This window comes from Microtus ochrogaster, chromosome 10, assembly GCF_000317375.1.
Source record: "Microtus ochrogaster isolate Prairie Vole_2 chromosome 10, MicOch1.0, whole genome shotgun sequence".
Lineage (NCBI taxonomy): Eukaryota > Metazoa > Chordata > Mammalia > Rodentia > Cricetidae > Microtus > Microtus ochrogaster.
In genome coordinates, this window is record NC_022016.1 from 47,773,795 (window position 1) to 47,791,164 (window position 17,370).

The window sequence follows — 17,370 nt, forward strand, 5'->3', positions numbered from 1 at the left end:
GCACTTGACCGTGTTCGTTGTTATGGAAAACGGACAGAAACCTTTGTTGTCTCCAGGCTGATGATCTCAGGGTGGTCCGGGTAATGAGGGACCACACCAGGCAAACTTCTCCAAAGGAACTGGGGCGGAGTTCAGAGGTCAAGAACAGGCTAGCAGACAGCTTTCCCTGGGAGCCTACCATTGGTGGAGAGTGACCACGTGGTACAGGCACCGCCTTCTCGCGAGACCACCCCCAGCACGTGACTGGCGCGAGCACGTCGGCGTCTCTGCCCTCAGCATCCCCCGGCCCCAAGATGGCTGCCTTTTGGCGTCTTTGGCGCTGTTGAATGGAGAAAGCTTTATTGTTCCCTTCGGGCAGGAGTGTTCGTGTCCTCTATGGCGCTGTCAATAAAGAACTGCAGTTTGAATCGGTACTGAACAGGTAACCATAGAAACGGCGCTGGGACTTCGCGTGGAGACCCCTGTTGCGGCAGCGGCCCGAGATACTCCCTAAATGAGGGGCGCCCCGGGACCCTTGCGCACTGCGGGCTACGCACGTGGCGAGCTCCGCGGGGCTCGCGTTGGTCACAGTCGCCGCTGTCCTCTGGACGTGGCCCGGGGATGGCCCTCACCCCGGGCGTAATCTCGGTCGTGAACTCCTGCGGGAGGACGCGGGACCCTGCCTGGCAACCGCGGGCCTTTTTACCCAGCTCCCCGCGACTGGCCAGCCGACGCCCCCCCTCCCAGGGCTCCCTCCCCGTCCCTGCTCTCAGCTTTTGTTTACTGCGAGACGAGAATGGTTTATCCGTTTTAAAATAGTTGTGGGGAAATAGAAGTCATATGAAATAAAACTTCAGCTCCCAGAAGTGAAGTTGCACCGAGAAGCAGCCACGTTCATTGTTTATGTGTTGTCTGGCCGCCTGCCCGACGCGGGGCGGGGGAGTGCTCGCCGTTGCTTGGCTTTTATCCCGCTTTGATGGAAAGGCCCGTGAAGCTGGAGTCATTTCTCCGTGGCGCTTTACAGAAGTTTGCCAGCCTTGGCCCGAGGCACAAGTAGATTGAGCTAACGTTCGATTGACACAATACCCTGACTTCCGTGTCACGGTCAAGCTAGTTTCTCATACTTCGCAATGTTGCCTGCCCAGTGCATCCAATAGACCATCTACTTTATGTTTACACATGACGTTGGAAATATTTTTCTTTTGCAAAAGAAATGACGTGAGATTAAGCCGTTTTGGGGTGTACTAGGTCATAGGACCGACAATCTGAGCCTAACACTGGGACCCTCCCTGTTGCCTCAGACTGCTTTCTCCCTCTGGGAGTGTTCTTTCTTGTAATTGTATCCAAATCTTGGTATTGGTTATCGCTGTGTGAGCAATCTCAGTACTTGGCATAAATTATACCCACCGGTCATGTAGACATGGTTCTTCTGTGATGGTATTTCCCAACCCCTGTCGTGTGTGTGTGTGTGTGTGTGTGTGTGTGTGTGTGTGTGTACACGGTAGCCGAGGTTTGCCTTGGGCTCCTGACTCTCCTGCCTCTCCCTCCCAAGTGTACCCCTTGCCTAGCCCCCTCAAACATTTAACAGTTGTTTTGTTTGTTTAACACCTAGGCTTGCATAAGCAAACTTAATTAGCAGTTTGCTTCTACTGTGTGCAGGTCTGATTCCTGGAAATGTACTAGTGCACAAGATAGCCCTGACCTCTGTCTCTTTGGAATTTAAATTCTTCAACGGGCTTGGGTGATGTACAGGTTCACAGAAACAGGGGTCTTCTACGGGCTTGGGTGATATACAGGTACACAGAAACAGGGGTCTTGCTGCACGGCCCTGGCTCACCTTTAACTTGAGATCTTCTTTCCTCAGCTTCCAAATGCTGGAACTGCAGTTGTACATTACCCCTGGCTGTCTGACAAAAAATAATTTCAAACCTATCTCATAGCACCAGAGCAATAAATGAGTAGTTAATGCTCATGAGCAGTTTCTTTGTGCCAGATACTGGCACTAAGGCTTAATGTGAACTGTCACTTAGTCTGTGACACAGACAGTGTTAGGATTAACCTTTTACCCTGGAGAGATGGCCAGTATTACATGGTTTATGCATGGGGAGCATGGAGCTGAAGTAAACAGATCATGTCATGCTGTGTTCCATCTGTTGTCTTCCCTGCCAGCTTGTGAGGTCCACGAGAGTAATGCCACATCTTACTTTTGTGGCCTCAGCTGCTAGCCCATGCCACAACTTGATGTTTTCAGGAAGGTAGTAAATATACAAACCTTTAGCAAATACTTGAGAATTTGTTCTACACCACGAGCACTGGTAGAGCTGGGTGGCTTGACACATTGCAGAGTTGTTGTCTGCTCTTACGGTCTGCACAGTAGGGTGTTGTCTTGCTTATTGAAGAGAAAAATGTCTTAATAGGTCCTGAGTTTGCTTTCTGAGAGGGGGGTCTTCTTGGTCTTAAACTGGTAATGCAGCCTATCTCCTTGTCCTATTGTGGAGTGCTGGGGTACAGTGTGCTTACTATTGTATGTAATTACATCCAATTCGAAAGACTAACCCAAATTTGACCCCAGATGTGTTAAATAATAGTGAAATTTCAGATGTGTCACAAGCAAAATGAGGGGCAGGAGGATGTGTGTTTTCTATCTTTTGGGGAGAGGGGGAGATAGATTTCTCTAGTGTTTAAATAGAGGGCAGCTTTCCCAAGTGGAATTTAATTGTTCTTTTAAATTATTTAAAAATTACATTAATTGTGCGTGTGTGCACACATGCACGTGTGGTGAGATGGGGGGGGCTGGATGCGGCAGTGTGATGGTGGAAGGAAGAAGACAGTTTACAGGAGTTGGTTTTCTCCTACCACCACGTGGCTCCACCATGAGGGACTGAACTCAGGTCAGACTTGGCAGCAGGTACCTTTGGTCCACTGAGCCATCCCACCAACCCAGCTATACAATTGTCTACATAGAAAGTTTTTCATCATTTTAGCACTTTAAATTTAGAACTGTTAATGTTCCTCCATCAGGAATACCTGCATTTTGGGGATGTTGGGAATGTAACCAAAGTCTGTCCCACAGCAAACATGTGCTCTGAGCCCGAGCTACACCTTCAGCCCCGATATCTGCACTTTCTTGGGACTTTTTTGGGAAATCTAGGGCATGTTTGCAGTTGATTGTGGGTTTCCTTTCAATGTTTTCTAATGAAGCAGCATCCTTTAAGAGCCAGGCGTGGTGAGGCACACCTTTAATCTGTGCGTTCAGAAGGCAGAGGAGGGTGGATCTCTGTGAGTCCTGTGCCAGCCCACCAAAAAAAACGAGAATCGTGAGGCTGTGTCTCAAAGAACAAAGTCTTAGCGTTTTTACCGTGGTATGGAATACTTGAAAAGCACCAGGCTTTTTGAATAGGTATGAACAGAACAAGAGCGTGAGAAACGATAGGCTGTACTAAATCCACGGAGCACTGGAGCTGTCGTATGGAAGAATGAATGTCAGGTTTTGCTTTATACTGTATGCAGTAACCGTGTTAGGCATGTCATCAGAAGATGTCAACCAGGCCAGTGAATGGAGCTGGGAGCTGGCCACAGAGTGGCATGTTAATGCAGTATTGAACTGCAAGCCCAGAATTAAATTGCTATTTCGGGTTTGGGTGGGACCTTTCCATCTGAGCGTTGCTGTTTTTACTTTGTGATTTGTGTCTGTTGGGTTCCAGTAAAGAGTAGGTGGTAACGCCAGCTTTGAAGCATGGTATGAAACTGCAGGAGGAGCCAGGGCATACCAATTTGTTTTCCAATCTATTTTATTTCAGTTCAGAGCATCAGTGCAGACGGCAGCCCAGGAAAACAGGCCGCACTCTGGCAACACTCAGCTGCATTTGCAGATTGAGGAAGACTGAAAGTAACCAAAGTGCAGCTTGTTTTCCTGGGCTGTCTGTCTGAGATGATGCTCTGAACTGAAGTGAAATAGATTGGAAAACAAATTGGTGTGCCCTGTTGCTCCATCCTCAGTACGCACGCTACCCCTCCCCAGCACACCTGGGGAACAACGGCATTGGCCCCTCAATCATTCTGAGCTCTCACCCCTGTGAGATTTTGATTTTCCCGAGGAAATTGAATTGGGGTATGCACTTTTCTGAACTTCTAATAGCTTACCTTCCAAAGCCATCATCTGGAGAATGTGGAGACCCAAGCTACTAACCACATAGGAAGGAATTAAATATTAAGGACATTTAAGTTCAGAGATGAAGCTGTCATTTTCTTTAAGTTGTGCAGAGGGTACAGTATTTCATTCACAGAGAGCACACAGTGTGAGGCCCTGGCAGCTCTCCAGGGAACAGAGGGCAAGGAAAGAAAGAAAGTGACTTTCCTTCTATTTCCCTAATGTTACTTAACTCGGACCCTCAAAATTTCGACACCAAGCAACTCATTTCCTTACACAGAGTAAGTAGAGTATAGCTGATTCGTGAAAAACCGAGATCGTTAATCTCCAGGGAAATGTTGACTCTCAGTGGATCCATGAGGCCTCTGAAAATGGCTACGAATCCTCCAGAATGCCATTCTTGCAGAAGGAGAACCATCCCTTTAATCAGATCTCAGAGAGTCCTTGACCCCTCAAAAGGAGCAGAGCTGATAATGAATGTCACGCGAAACACCAGACCCAAGTCATGCAGGCAGTCCTTTGTACAGATCTGTGCCCTTGACCTGAGTTTTAGAAGTACCTTTTTAGGTTTTGTTTCTTATATGAAGTGGTCAGACATGATGGATAAACTTAAGGGCATGCTTCAAAATTCCTTGTGAATGTTAGTGCCTTACAGAAGACTAGTGAGATGTGGATGGTGTCTCTTAGCGACCTTGTTAACAGACCTGCCTGCCTGCCTGCCTGGATGGGTTCAAGTGGCACTGGCTGGCCTTAAGATCTTGAAATTCTTGATTCTCCTTGCCTTTTCATCCTGAGTACTAGGCTTACTAGTGTGGGCTACCAAGCCCAGATTGTTGTTGTTGTTGTTGTTGCTGCTGCTGCTTCTTCCTCTTCCTCTTCCTCCTCCTCCTCTTCCTCCTCCTCCTCCTCCTCCTTCTTAATATTTGATGTATTTCTTATTAGTGCCAGGGATTAAAATCAGCCTTGCCCATGCTCAATAGACACCTTGTCACACAGCTTTATCACTGCAGCTAATGTATTGTTTAGAGTGACATGGAGTGAATTTTTTTTTAATGTGTACAACATGGTGGTTGACTGTGTATTACATGCCACCTTGCAGAATGGTAAAGTCTAGTTGATTACACAGTTTCTTCTTTTAGTTCACAGGAGATGATGGTAGAAACTGCTGCTGGTTAAGCCGCTTTTCTGTTGTGTTGGTCTCTGCTCCCCTCTCTGCACCTCTGGTTAAAGCTACTATGACCTCTGTGCTGGATGTTGCAACAGCCTTGTATTGTAGCATGTAACCAGATGCTTCATAACTACCCCTTTAGGGTATTTTATCCCCTTACATTGCCCCCTCTAACACCCTTCTATTGTCTGTTTCCACTGTTTCCTATTTAGTACTTAGCACTTTGTCCTGTATTTAAGAAGCATTCAGTATCCACCCACTAAATAGATGAACAAACTAGACAAGGGGAAATCAGAGAGGGTGACAGAGGCCTGCACCCAGGCACTCCTAAATCTGCAGCCACTGATGCAGAGCGGTTTGTCTACCTTAACCCATCCCATAAATACCATTATCATAATAAAAATTGCTGTCGTTGAACACACACAAAGTGCCATGCACTGTGTAGTCCTGTGTGCCTTTCGTAGCCACTAGGCATTGGATATTATTTCCTCCTTTGGTATATTCACCTGAATAAGGAGCTTTCACCTATTTTATTTTAATTTTCACATTTTCTGATTCTAAGCAGAAGTGGAAGCCAGTGAGTACTAGTTTTTCTTGAGGCGAGTAGGGTCATTCAGGCTTACTCCAGTAAGTGAGCAGCCTGTGAGCCAATCCTCATTTCAAAGAAAATGCCATACAGCAGCCTCGTGTCCATTGCACAAAATGACTACAGCCTTCAGAGCTTCAGTACTGACTATTTGAACATTTTGGTTTTTTGAGAAGTTCATACACAAGTCCTGTGTTTACATTATTTCTACACCACAATCTCCCCTTTCCAGTTTTCCCTCGTGTCACCTGACTACCTCTCAACTTTATGACCTCTTAAATATCACTGTTACATATATGTTGCTGCTGAGTCCATTTGGTGTTGTTTGTATGTGTTTATTTTTATAATTTAAGGTCCCAATTATTAGCATTTTTTAAAAAATTATTACTACTGTGGTACTAGGGCCTTTTGGACATGGTAGGAAGTGTTCTACCATTGAACTAGAATCTCCCAAATTCTCCTAGCTCACACTCCTATAAACTCTGAAGAACAATTCCCAGTGTATTAATTTGAGGATAAGGCTTGGGAAAGCACATGTTGAAGGCTCCATGCGAGAACTGCAGCGCTATACTAGGCTTAGTTCTGCGTCAGGCCTCTTCACATTTGCAGCTTCAGTTGTCCTGGGAAAGGCAGGAGGGAGGGAGGCAGGCGTGCCGTCCTCAGCCTGCCTGTGTTCTCAGCTTTGGCATGAGCTTCTCATCCAGAATGCTGCTCACTTCTGTCTGCAACCAGCCAGTTCTTGCTCATGCTTTACTGCCTCTGTGTGTTCTGCCTGCTTGGCTCCTCCCTCTGGCTTTATTGGAGCCATTGGTAGTGATTGATTTTCAAAGGGCTGCCCCTGTTCTGAGTGCCCAGCTCCTAGCCCGATGTCACAAAGGTAGCAACTTTAAAGTAAGTGACAGTGAAATTTGCTCAATTAGCCCATGGGTTTGGCATGGCACTGCAACTTTTGAGCGTCTGAGGGCCCGGCAGTCATTAAGTATGACCAGCCTGGACACAGGCTGCCCGTTCAGCTGGCCCTCTGCTGTCAGTTGTCCTCAGTTCCAGTCAGGCTAAAACCAGAGGGAGACTTCTGAAGGTCAAAGTCCAGACGGTGGAGTAATTGGCCCCTAGAGTTCTTGGTTTCTTTCCTGGGCTGCAGCATGGTGAGGATGAAATTTTCCGTGTTTCTCTTTGAACATTTTTGAGCAAATAACGATGGAATCCCACAGGCTCTTTGCCAGCGTTAAAGGCAGTGGAGAAGCTACACTTTTGCATTTTTTTTTTTGTTAGTTCCTTAAGATAACCTTCTTGTTAGACTCCCTTGTGATGGACTGGGGGAAAGCTAGAGATAAAAGCCATTCCCAGTTCTTCAAAGACAAAGGAAGAAGTTCCCAGCGCAGGCAAGGAGCGTGACGTTGCTCTGTGGAGCTCACACAGAAGGAACTGAGGGCCCAATGATCTGAGCATTGCGGTAGGACATAGTGCAGGAAGACAGGCGTCTGGAGTCGTTATGTGCTTCTGTTCTTCTTTACAAAGGTGGAAGAAAAGGTGGATTTAGGCAGAGAGGGCTTTCCTCAGCTGGGTCATAAGCTCCCTGGGAGCAAAGTGTCTGTGAGTGTGAGACATGACACCTGAGCTTGGCAGAGCTCTGCTGCTTGCACAGGCCACTCATAAAGAGATAGCAACTCATAAAGAAAAGCGTTTGGGATCATTGTTTTGGAGGTTTGGGGCTCATGGTTTGGTCCCTGGTTGGTTGGCTCTGTTGCTTTGGGGTCTGTGGTGAGGCTAAGAGCACATGGAAGACCAGACTCCTCCATGCCCTCTAGGATATACCCCAGTTCCCAGACTTTCCATGCACCCCCACCTTTTAAGTTTCCCCCACCCCCAGTAGCTCTATTCTGAAGTACAAGCCTTCAGCATGTGAGCCTGTTAGAGCATTTAAGATCTATACTGTGCCAGGGCTTCACACAGCAGAGAGTAAGTAGATTTTACCATGTCCTCCGTCTTACTGGTGCTGGGGCAGAATCCGGGGCCTCAGGCATGCCAGGTAAGTGCTGTACAGAGGAGCTTCACACCTACTTTCTGCTGTTATTTAAAAAACCACCTTGTTTATTGTGTGTGTGCAGTACCTCTGCAGCAGCCAGTTGTTCAGATGTGAGAAGACTAAGATGTCAAGGTTCATTGAATCTCAGGTTCTCAGGCTTGGACCTTATAATTTTCTGGAAACAGTATCATCGCCAGCATCAGACAGTGTGGATTCATTTACTGACTGCTACTCACTGACTGGGTTATTTGGACAAATCCCTTCATTTTGCCAGGCCTCCTCTTCCTCAGTGGAAAGTGGAAACTGACTCACTGGTTTTGCAGAGATTGTGTAAGGCCGCTTGTATAAGACACTTGCCACCATGCCTAGGGTACAAGAGATGCTTGGTGAATGTTACCTGCTATGGATGGGTCCCGAGGGCTACTTCATAACTATCTTTCCAGAGTGTCTTCCTCATTGCTTACCATTTGGAATATATGGTTGACCTGTTTGCCTATGGGTTTCATCCATGATTTAATCAACCTTGGGTTGAAAATATTTGGGGGAAAGTTCTTCTAAGGAACTTCTACAATTCATAAACACTTTCAGTAATGAAGCAGGACACAAGATTAACTTAAAAAAAATCAGTAGCCCTCCTGTACATAGATGATAAATGGACTGAGAAAAAATTAGAGAAATATCACCCTTCACAATAGCCACAAATAGCATAAAAAACTCAAAGTAACTCTAACCAAACAAGTGGAAGACTTGTATGACAAGAACTTTAATCTTTGAAGAAAGAAATGAAAAAGACACCAGAAAGTGGAAAGATCTCCCGTGCTCTTGGGTAGGTAGAATTAATGTAGTAAAAATGGCAATTTTACCAAAAGCAATCTACAGATTCAATGCAGTGCCCAGCAAAATTCTTCTCAGACCTCAAAAGAACAGTACTCAACTTCATATGGAAAAGCAAAAAACCCAGGATATCCAAAACAATCCTGTACAATAAAAGAATTTCTGGAGGCATCACAGTCCCTGACTTCAAACTCTACTACAGAGCTACAGTACTGTATTGTACATCCTGGTATTGGCATAAGAACAGACAGGAGGACCAGTGGAACTGAATCGAAGACCCGGATATTAATCCACACACTTTCAAACATCTGATTTTTGACAAAGAAGCCAAAAAATATCAAATGGAAAAAAGAAAGCATATTTAACAAATGGTGCTGGCATAACTATATATCAACATGTAGAAGAATGAAAATAGGTCCATGTCTATCACCATGCACAAAACTCAAGTCCAAATGGATCAAAGACCTCAACATAAAACCAGCCACACTGAAGCTCATAGAAGAGAAAGTGGGAAGTACACTTGGATGCCTTGGCATAGGAGACCACTTCCTAATATAACCCCAGTAGCACAGACACTGGGACCTCCTGAAACTGAAAAGCTTCCGTAAAGCAAAGGACATGGTCAACAAGACAGAACAACAGCCTACAGAATGGGAAAAGATCTTCACCAACCCCACATCAGACAGAGGTCTAATCTCCAAAATATACAAAGAACTCAAGAAATTGGTCATAAAAAGAACAAATAATTCAATAAAAAAACAGAGTACAAGACCTAAACTGAGAACTCTCAACAGAGGAATCTAAAATGGCTGAAAGACACTTAAGGAAATGTTCAACATCCTTAGTCATCAGAGAAATGCAAATCAAAACAACTCTGAGATTCCATCTTACACCTGTAAGAATGGCCAAGATCAAAAACACCGATGACAACTTATACTGGAGAGGTTGTGGGGAAAAGGGAACACTTCTGCATTGCTGGTAAGAGTGTAAGCTGGTACAGCCCCTTTGGATGTCCGTGTGGCGATTTCTCAGAAAATTTGGAAACAACCTTCCTCAAGACCCAGCAATACCACTTTTGGGTATATACCCAAAGGATGCTCAATAATACCACAAGGACACGTGCTCAATTATGTTCATATCAGCTTTGTTTGTCATAGCCAGAACCTGGAAACAACCTAAATGCCCCTCCACCAAAGAATGGATAAGGAAAATGTGGTACATTTACAAAATTTGCAGGCAAATGGATGGAGCTAGAAAACATTATTTTGAGTGAGGTAACCCAGACCCAGAAAGGCAATTATCATATATACTCACTCATAAGTGGTTTTTAAGCATAAAGCAAAGAAAACCAGCTTATAAATCACAATCCCAGAGAACCTAGACAGCAATGAGGACTCTAAGAGAGACTTACATAGGTCTAATCTACATGGGAAGTAGAAAAAACAAGATCTCTGAGTAAATTGGGAGCATGGTGACCTTGGGGAAGAGATGAAAGGGAGGGAAGCAGAGAAAAATGTAGAGCTCAATAAAAATCAGTAGAAAGAGAATATTTGGGGAAGAATACACCTGTTCTGAACATGTAGAGTTTGTTTACATAGCATTTGCATTTTTAAGAGACATAAGCTTACAGAAGGATGTGCAGGGATAATTTGGAGTTCTGCACAATGTTCTGTGGGCATTGGGCATCCAAAGGTTTTGATAACTCTGGGGGACTAGAATCAATACTCATGGGTACCAAGGAGCAGCTATTTATTATTGTGAATTTAATATGAACTTAGGGCTGGGGTAAGTATTTATTCCCTGGGTTTAATCCAGATCCAGTTGACCTATCAGTGAGGAATGGGAGGTATCCACAGGATGTCCTGGACCAATTACAGTCAGATCAGCTGCACATGTAATATAGAAAGCAGGAAGGGTCTTCCTAGACTTCCACCATCAAGGAACTGCAAGCTAAAACACTCAGTTATGCAATTTGAGAACTGAGCCAGGGTCACCTGAGAAATTCCTCATTCCCATTCTGTGCTGAGTTTTGTTTGAAATTCCTCAGATCATAGCCTGTGCTCCTAAGAGGCCTCACACTACCCAGTTTCTCCCTTCCCTAGCCGGCTTTCATCACAAACAGCTGTGTGAGATGAACGGTGGGACTGTCTGGCCTTTGCTCTCAAAAGCCATTATACAACATCTGACACATGTATCAAAGACAAAAATAGAACTTAAAAATGATGGCACTCAGTAATAAATACAAACATTTCAGCAGGGGAACGTCTATGTTTCTCTCATTGAAGCAGTGGCCTGCACCGTGCAAACCTCCTCACTCTGATAAGTGTCTGCGAGGCTGCTGGAGCTGCTGGTTTGTATCAATTTGCAACATCTCATGAGGCAAGCCCTAAAGTCATCCCTGTTTTACCAAAGAGGAAACTGAGTTCCCAAGAGTAATCAATCTGCCTCAAATCTTAGTTCATTAGAGGGGCAAGCTGGTATTCACCCCTGAGCCGCTATGTCTAGGGGGCACACTCCAGACCTTTACTGGTGAGCCCACAGCCTTTAGAATCACAGCACTTAGTGGGCTGCTGGGCTTCTGCCAGAGCGCTTTCATTTGTACATTAGATGGAGATTTGGAGTTTTAGAGTTTTGCTCTGGGTTAAATGTGTAGTCCAGATGCAGTCCCTGCCGAAGAAAGATGTATTCAGATAATCAAGTTATGAGAACTTGTAAGTCATCCAGGTTTTCAGGTCAGAGCAAAAGGCCTATCAGTGGCAAAGCCAAGGGTCTTTTGTACACCTAAGAGGCTGGATTTGAAAGCATTAAAGCAGTGATTGCTTGTTGAGACTCTTGACGGCAAGATGGAAAAGTTGGCATTAAGTATAATGCAGTCACAATCCCCAGCTGCTCATTAGGCGGCCGTGCTGCTCAGGGGATTTTGCAGTGGAGTCTGTGAAGAGTAATCTGGGATGAACTGGATCAGAGCAGCATGCCCAGAAAGGCACCTAAGTCCTGCAGAGCCTCCTTCTGTTGTAATAGGCGTGCACAATCTCTTGTTTCTATTAATTAGTTAGACGATAAGAGGGTACAAGCAGTTTGCTATGCTATTTTGATGTTTTTGCATCCTTGTATTTTGTAGAACGCCTCAAGAAGAGTTTCATTAGGAATTGAGAGAATCTGGGAAAAGCAATTAGTTGCCTTGGTTGGTTGTTAGAGGCAGGGTAGGAATCTGATGCCTGCCCCCAGCTTGGAGTTGTGAAAACCAGCCTTCCCAGTGATTCTTAATTTTCTTTTTAAAATTTTAAATAGTTTTTTTAAACATTTATTTTTAATTGTGTGCATATGTGTATATTTGTGCAGGTGTTCGTGGAAGCCAGCAGCATCAGATCCCCTGGAAGTGTAGTTTCAGGAGGTTTTGAGGCACCATCTTCTGGAAGGACAGATGTGCTCTTCTGCACTGAGCCATCTCTCCAGCCCCCCTTTCTCCTCTGTTTCCTTGAGGATCTGAGGAAGTGGTGCTGATGCTGGTGCTGGCAGCTGTTTGAGTGATTGAGTATGTACTGCATGTACTGTGCTCACCCAGCCTTTCAGTAGCCCTGTTTGGGAGCGAGAAAACAGCTATATAGATTCCATGATTTGTAACATAGTTTTGTTTTTCAATTGGAATTCACACCACACTGTAGTTTGGTTTGACTACTAAGCCACACCTGGGGAGAGAGAACTCCTTCCCCCAGAAAAAGATGCAGTTGGGCATCTGTGGGCAGTGTAAGGAATTTGTGACTACTCTTTCCCTACACAGTGTGGCCTTAAACCCCACCCTAGACTTAAGCAAATTCCCCTCTGACAGTGTTCTATTTCCTAAGCTTGCTACATAGCAGAGTGTTAAGTGTTTAGTGAGTGAACTGTGTTGGAGAAGCAGCAGCATTTCCCTCACACTACTAAAAACTCTTAAAGTGTCTAATTTTTTCCAGGAAATTTATTTAAATGTAATTTATTAGATCTAATTTATTTAGATGTAATTCAGTTTAAATTGTGTGGTTAAATATCTGTAACCATTACTTCAGACTTCATTTCCTCCCTGCAGTCTGTGGTAACCACTCACTCTTTTGCAGTTCTTATGAGTTTTCCTTCTGTGGACATTCTCGTGCAGTGTATAGCATGTGGTAAGCATGCACTGCTTTCTATGGCTGAATGTTATTCCACCTTATAGATGTAGGCTGTGCTGATGCGTTTGCATTAGGTTGTTGGCACTGCCTGCTGTGTTTCGTCCATACCATTGCAGAAGTTTCTGTGTGGGTGTTTGTTTTCAGCTCTCGTGTGTTTACCAACAATGGAGCTGCTGGGCCATTTGGGGTTTTACTTTTTGTCTTGAAACAAAGTCTGTGTGCCTGAGCCCCGAGTGGCAGATTATAGGTGTGCATCACATATCAGGTGAGTGTGTTTAGCTTTTTGAGGAACTTCCAAATTGTTCCCCAAGGCGGCTGCACCATCTACATGCCCGCCTGCACTCCGTAGGTTTCCAGCCCTGCTGCATGCTCAGCAGCACTTGTGTTTTCTCTCCTTGTCTGCTCCCTTGCAGCCTGGTGCTCATTGGCTGTTTGGTCAGCCTAACGAACACGCCTGTTCAGTCCTTTGCTCACTTTTGGGTTGGCTTATTGGTCTTTCGTTATTGTGAAAGCTAATTCTTCTATGCCTTCCTTTTCAGATCGACGGTTTCTATGTGATGTGTTTCTGTTCTATGAGTTACCCTTTTACTTTCTCAATAGTGTCCTTTGATATAGAAAAGTTGGTTGTTTAGTTTGTGTGATCCTATGTAGCCTAGGCTGCCTTAAACTCCTGATTCTCCCTGTCCCTACTTCCCAGGTGCACAGAATATAGGTGTGTGCCACCATGCTCTGAAAAGCTAAGATGACATGATATCTGGGTTCTCTCTTGCCTCCGGTTACTTGTCCTTTGGTATCATAGAGAACTTTGTCCAGTGCTGAATGTGGAGCCTAGGCTCTTATACATGCTAGTCAAGCAAGCACACTTCTGATGAAATATACCCCAGCCAACAGCCTGTTTAAATGGCTGCATAGTATGGCTCTATACTGTATTTACTTAAAAATATTTTGTATTTTAAATTTTTAAAGTTTTTATTTATTTTTTGTGTGTGTGTGGTTTTGTTGTTGTTTTACCATTAACACTATTGCTTTCAATACAGTGAGGGTGAACATTTCACTTTCTTTCTCTGCGTTGTCAGAATTCTAGAATGAATCTATTTTTTTTCTATCAGGGATTACACATTTTGTTATTATGTACCTGATATGTAAATTCATTTTGGTAAAACAGTCAAGTAGCGGCACAAGTAAATACATCGTTCTCCATCCCCAAATATTCCTATCCTGCCAAAGGGCATTTTTCTCATTCCAGATGAGTAGGCCGGCTGCACATGACTTACCAGTATGTACTTCCTCAGCATCATGTGAGTGTCCACTCATTGTTCCCTCTTTTGCATTAACATGCTGGCGTTTTTATAATGTGAGCTTCTAAGCTGGGGTCCATCACCTAAAATCCCAGCTCTGGGAGGTAGAGGAGCAAGAGACAGAAGTTCAAGGTCAGCCTTTGCTACTTAGCAGGTTTGAGGACTACATGAGACACATATACACACTCCCTTCAACACTTATTGAATATTTCGTGTCGACAACACTGTTAAGATGCTAACGTTCAGTAATTAAAATGACTTAATCCATGTCATGGAGTTTTCCAAGGAAGTTTAACAGTGAGTCCTATGTCATAAAACTACTTCTCAAATATTACCATTGAAATTTTTTTTCTGATTTAATTGCCTTCAAATTGTATTAATGTTCTTAATTTTCTTAAAACAATCTTATTTTACATACCAATCCCAGTTCCCTCTCCTTCCCCTCCTCCCACTCCCCCCACCTTCTGCCCACCCCACCTCCAACCACTCCTCAGAGAGGGCGAGGCCCATGGTGAGTCAGTCAACAAAGTCTATCACATCACCTGAGACAGGACCAGGCCCTTCCCCTTGTATCTAGGCTCAGCAAGATATCCCTCCATAGGGAATGGACTCTAAAAAGCCAGTTTATGCAGTAGGAATAAATACTGCTTCCACTGCCAGTGGCCCCACAAAACCGCCCAAGCAACACAACTGTCTCCTACATTCAGTGGGCCTAGTTCGGTCCTATGCAGGTTCCTTAGCTGTCAATCTGGAGTCCGTGAGCTCCCACTAGCTTGGGTCAGCTGTGGGTTTCTCCATATGGTCTTGACCCCTTTGCTCATATTATTGCTCCTCCCTCTCTACGACTGAGGAGTTCGGCCCAATGCTTAGCTGTGGATCTCTGCATCTGTTTCCATCAGTTACTGGATAAAGGTTCTGTGATGACAGTTAAGGTAGTCATGGATCTGATTACAGGGGAAGGTCAGTTAGGGCACCCTCTCCACTATTGCTTAGATTCTTAGCTGGGGTCATCCTTGTGGAGGAGTTCCCTGGTAGAAGTTTCCAGGTCACTTATATATTCTATCCTGTCATCTGCAGATTGTGAAAGTCTGACTTCTTCCTTTCCAGTTTGTATACCCTTGATCTCCTTTTGTTGTCTTATTGCTCTAGCTAGAACTTTGAGTACTATATTGAATACAGAATGAATGGAGAGAGTGGACAGCCATCCTTCTAGTGCCAGTGGTTGATATTTTAATCACAAAGAAGAAATAAAAACGTCCAATGCCATGATACAGAGCCCTCCCTACTGAGGGCCTCTGTTGTTTTGCTAGAAGTTGGGTGTTTTAGTTTTGACCCAAATACAAACATAAGATCCAGAAGCCAGGATCCTGATTCTGGCCCTAGCATTACTTAGGTACATGAATGACTTGCTGGTAGTCCTTGCTGAGATCCAACTCACTATCCTTCCGGCTTTGTGTGGTGAGGCACCATCACACCCAGCTTTCATCACCTTCTTATAAAGATCATTTCATGGTGGTATACATTGATGCATTCATTTCCTAGTTTTAATCTGGTGATGAATGATAGGAAGGTGGGCTGAGTATTAAGTGAGTGAGGCATGTGGAGAAAGCCAGGGAGGAGTGAGGTGAGGGGAGCAGAGAGGGAATGAGGGGTGAGTCTGTTGCAGCCAGTGTGTGGTTGGCAGCCTGAAAGGGAACAGGATGAAGATGAGTTTGAAGTGAGCTTGGAAGAGGGAGAGATCTGATCTGTTACAGATAGATGCTCAGAGCAAATCAAGGCCTTGGCCAAAGTCAGTGAGGATCCTCTTTGCGTTCTGATGGAGCCATCAAAACCTCAGCTCATGGCAGGTGCTCAACAGACTCCTGTGTGCACCTGTCACAGGAAAGACTGGGCTGCAGAAGAGTATGGGACATCAGTGGCGGGAAGAACAAGACACTGTCATTTGGCATTGCACTTTGATCCCAAAACTTGCCTGCTGAATTTGGAGCCCAGCATTTACTTTAATGACCAGCTGATTTGCAGGGTTTTCTCTAAATGTCAGTTCCATATAGCCAACTTCTTGTTGTTCTCTCTGTGATTTGTAAAGGGTTTTCTGATGTTTTCTGCTCCAGCTGCTTGCATCTTTTTGCAGATAACTGCAAAGAATAGGCATAGATTACATTATGAATCGATTCTCTGATTTATATTGAGTTATTTATGTTTCTTAAGTCCAGCCAACTGTGAGACTTTGAAAGGTTAGTTTATGTATCTGTAAGGCTGATAGCCAAGTCAGACCTTTTGGTAAATTAAGTTCAAGCCATCTGGGGAAGTTTCTTGGCAGCCAGCTAGCTGGCCTATGCCAGGAGCACTTTCCTAGATCCATAGCGTCACTCAGTCTCCAGCAAAGTGCAGTAAGGCTCCTCAAATGGAGGCGCTCCCATCAGGGCAGCTAGCATTTCATCTCTCCTGGGAGAGGCTTGGGGAGCCCAGAAGCCCTGGCAACCAGATAAACTGAGGCTTTAAGTGAGAACAGGGAGCCAGGGGTTGAGAGGATAGCTTAGTGGAGAAAAGCCCTGACTGTATAAGTCTGGTGACTTGGGCTTCATCCCATCCACCATATGTTCTAGTTCCCTTTCTGTTGCTGTCATAAAACACACTGACCAAAAGCAGCTAAGGAGGAGAGGGTTCATTTCAGCTTACAGTCTGTCATTGAGAGAAACGGTGGAGGAACTTGAAAACTTGAGTTTTCCAGTGCAGAAATTTGTAAACAGAAACCATGGAGGAGGAGAACTGCTTGCTGGCTTACATACAGGTTTGTGTTTAGCTATCCTTGTATATAGCCCAGGATCAACTGCCTGGGGAAAGCTGCTCACAGTGGGCCAGGCTCTCCTACATCAGTTAACAATCAAGACAATTTCCCACAGAAATGCTCATAGGCCAGTCTGATCTGGGCAGTGCCCCAACTGACACCCCCTTTCTCGGGTTACTCTAGGCTGTGACAGTTATCTAGGATATCACATAAAGCTAAAAAGAAAGAACTGACTCCACAGGTTGTGCTCTGACTTCCACATGTATGCTGTGACATCTCCCCACTATCTAATAATAAATGATATTTTAAAGATAAGGAGCCAGGGACTTGCTGAACATAGCGGACACTGAGGACTACTGAGAACTCAAGAACAATGGCAATGGGTTTTTGATC

The 17,370-nt window shown here is 44.7% G+C and overlaps 1 protein-coding gene across 5 annotated transcripts in view; it reads left to right on the forward strand.

The window, feature by feature from the left end:
• Positions 1 to 297: 297 nt before the first annotated feature.
• Zbtb40 (zinc finger and BTB domain containing 40) overlaps positions 298 to 17,370 on the forward strand; it is a 68,034-nt gene continuing 50,961 nt past the window's right edge. For all 5 annotated transcript variants that reach the window (XM_026782074.1, XM_013348463.2, XM_026782075.1 and 2 more), the window contains exon 1: positions 298 to 421. The gene's annotated coding sequence lies outside the window, so the exon portion shown is untranslated. The remainder of the gene's footprint in view (positions 422 to 17,370) is intronic.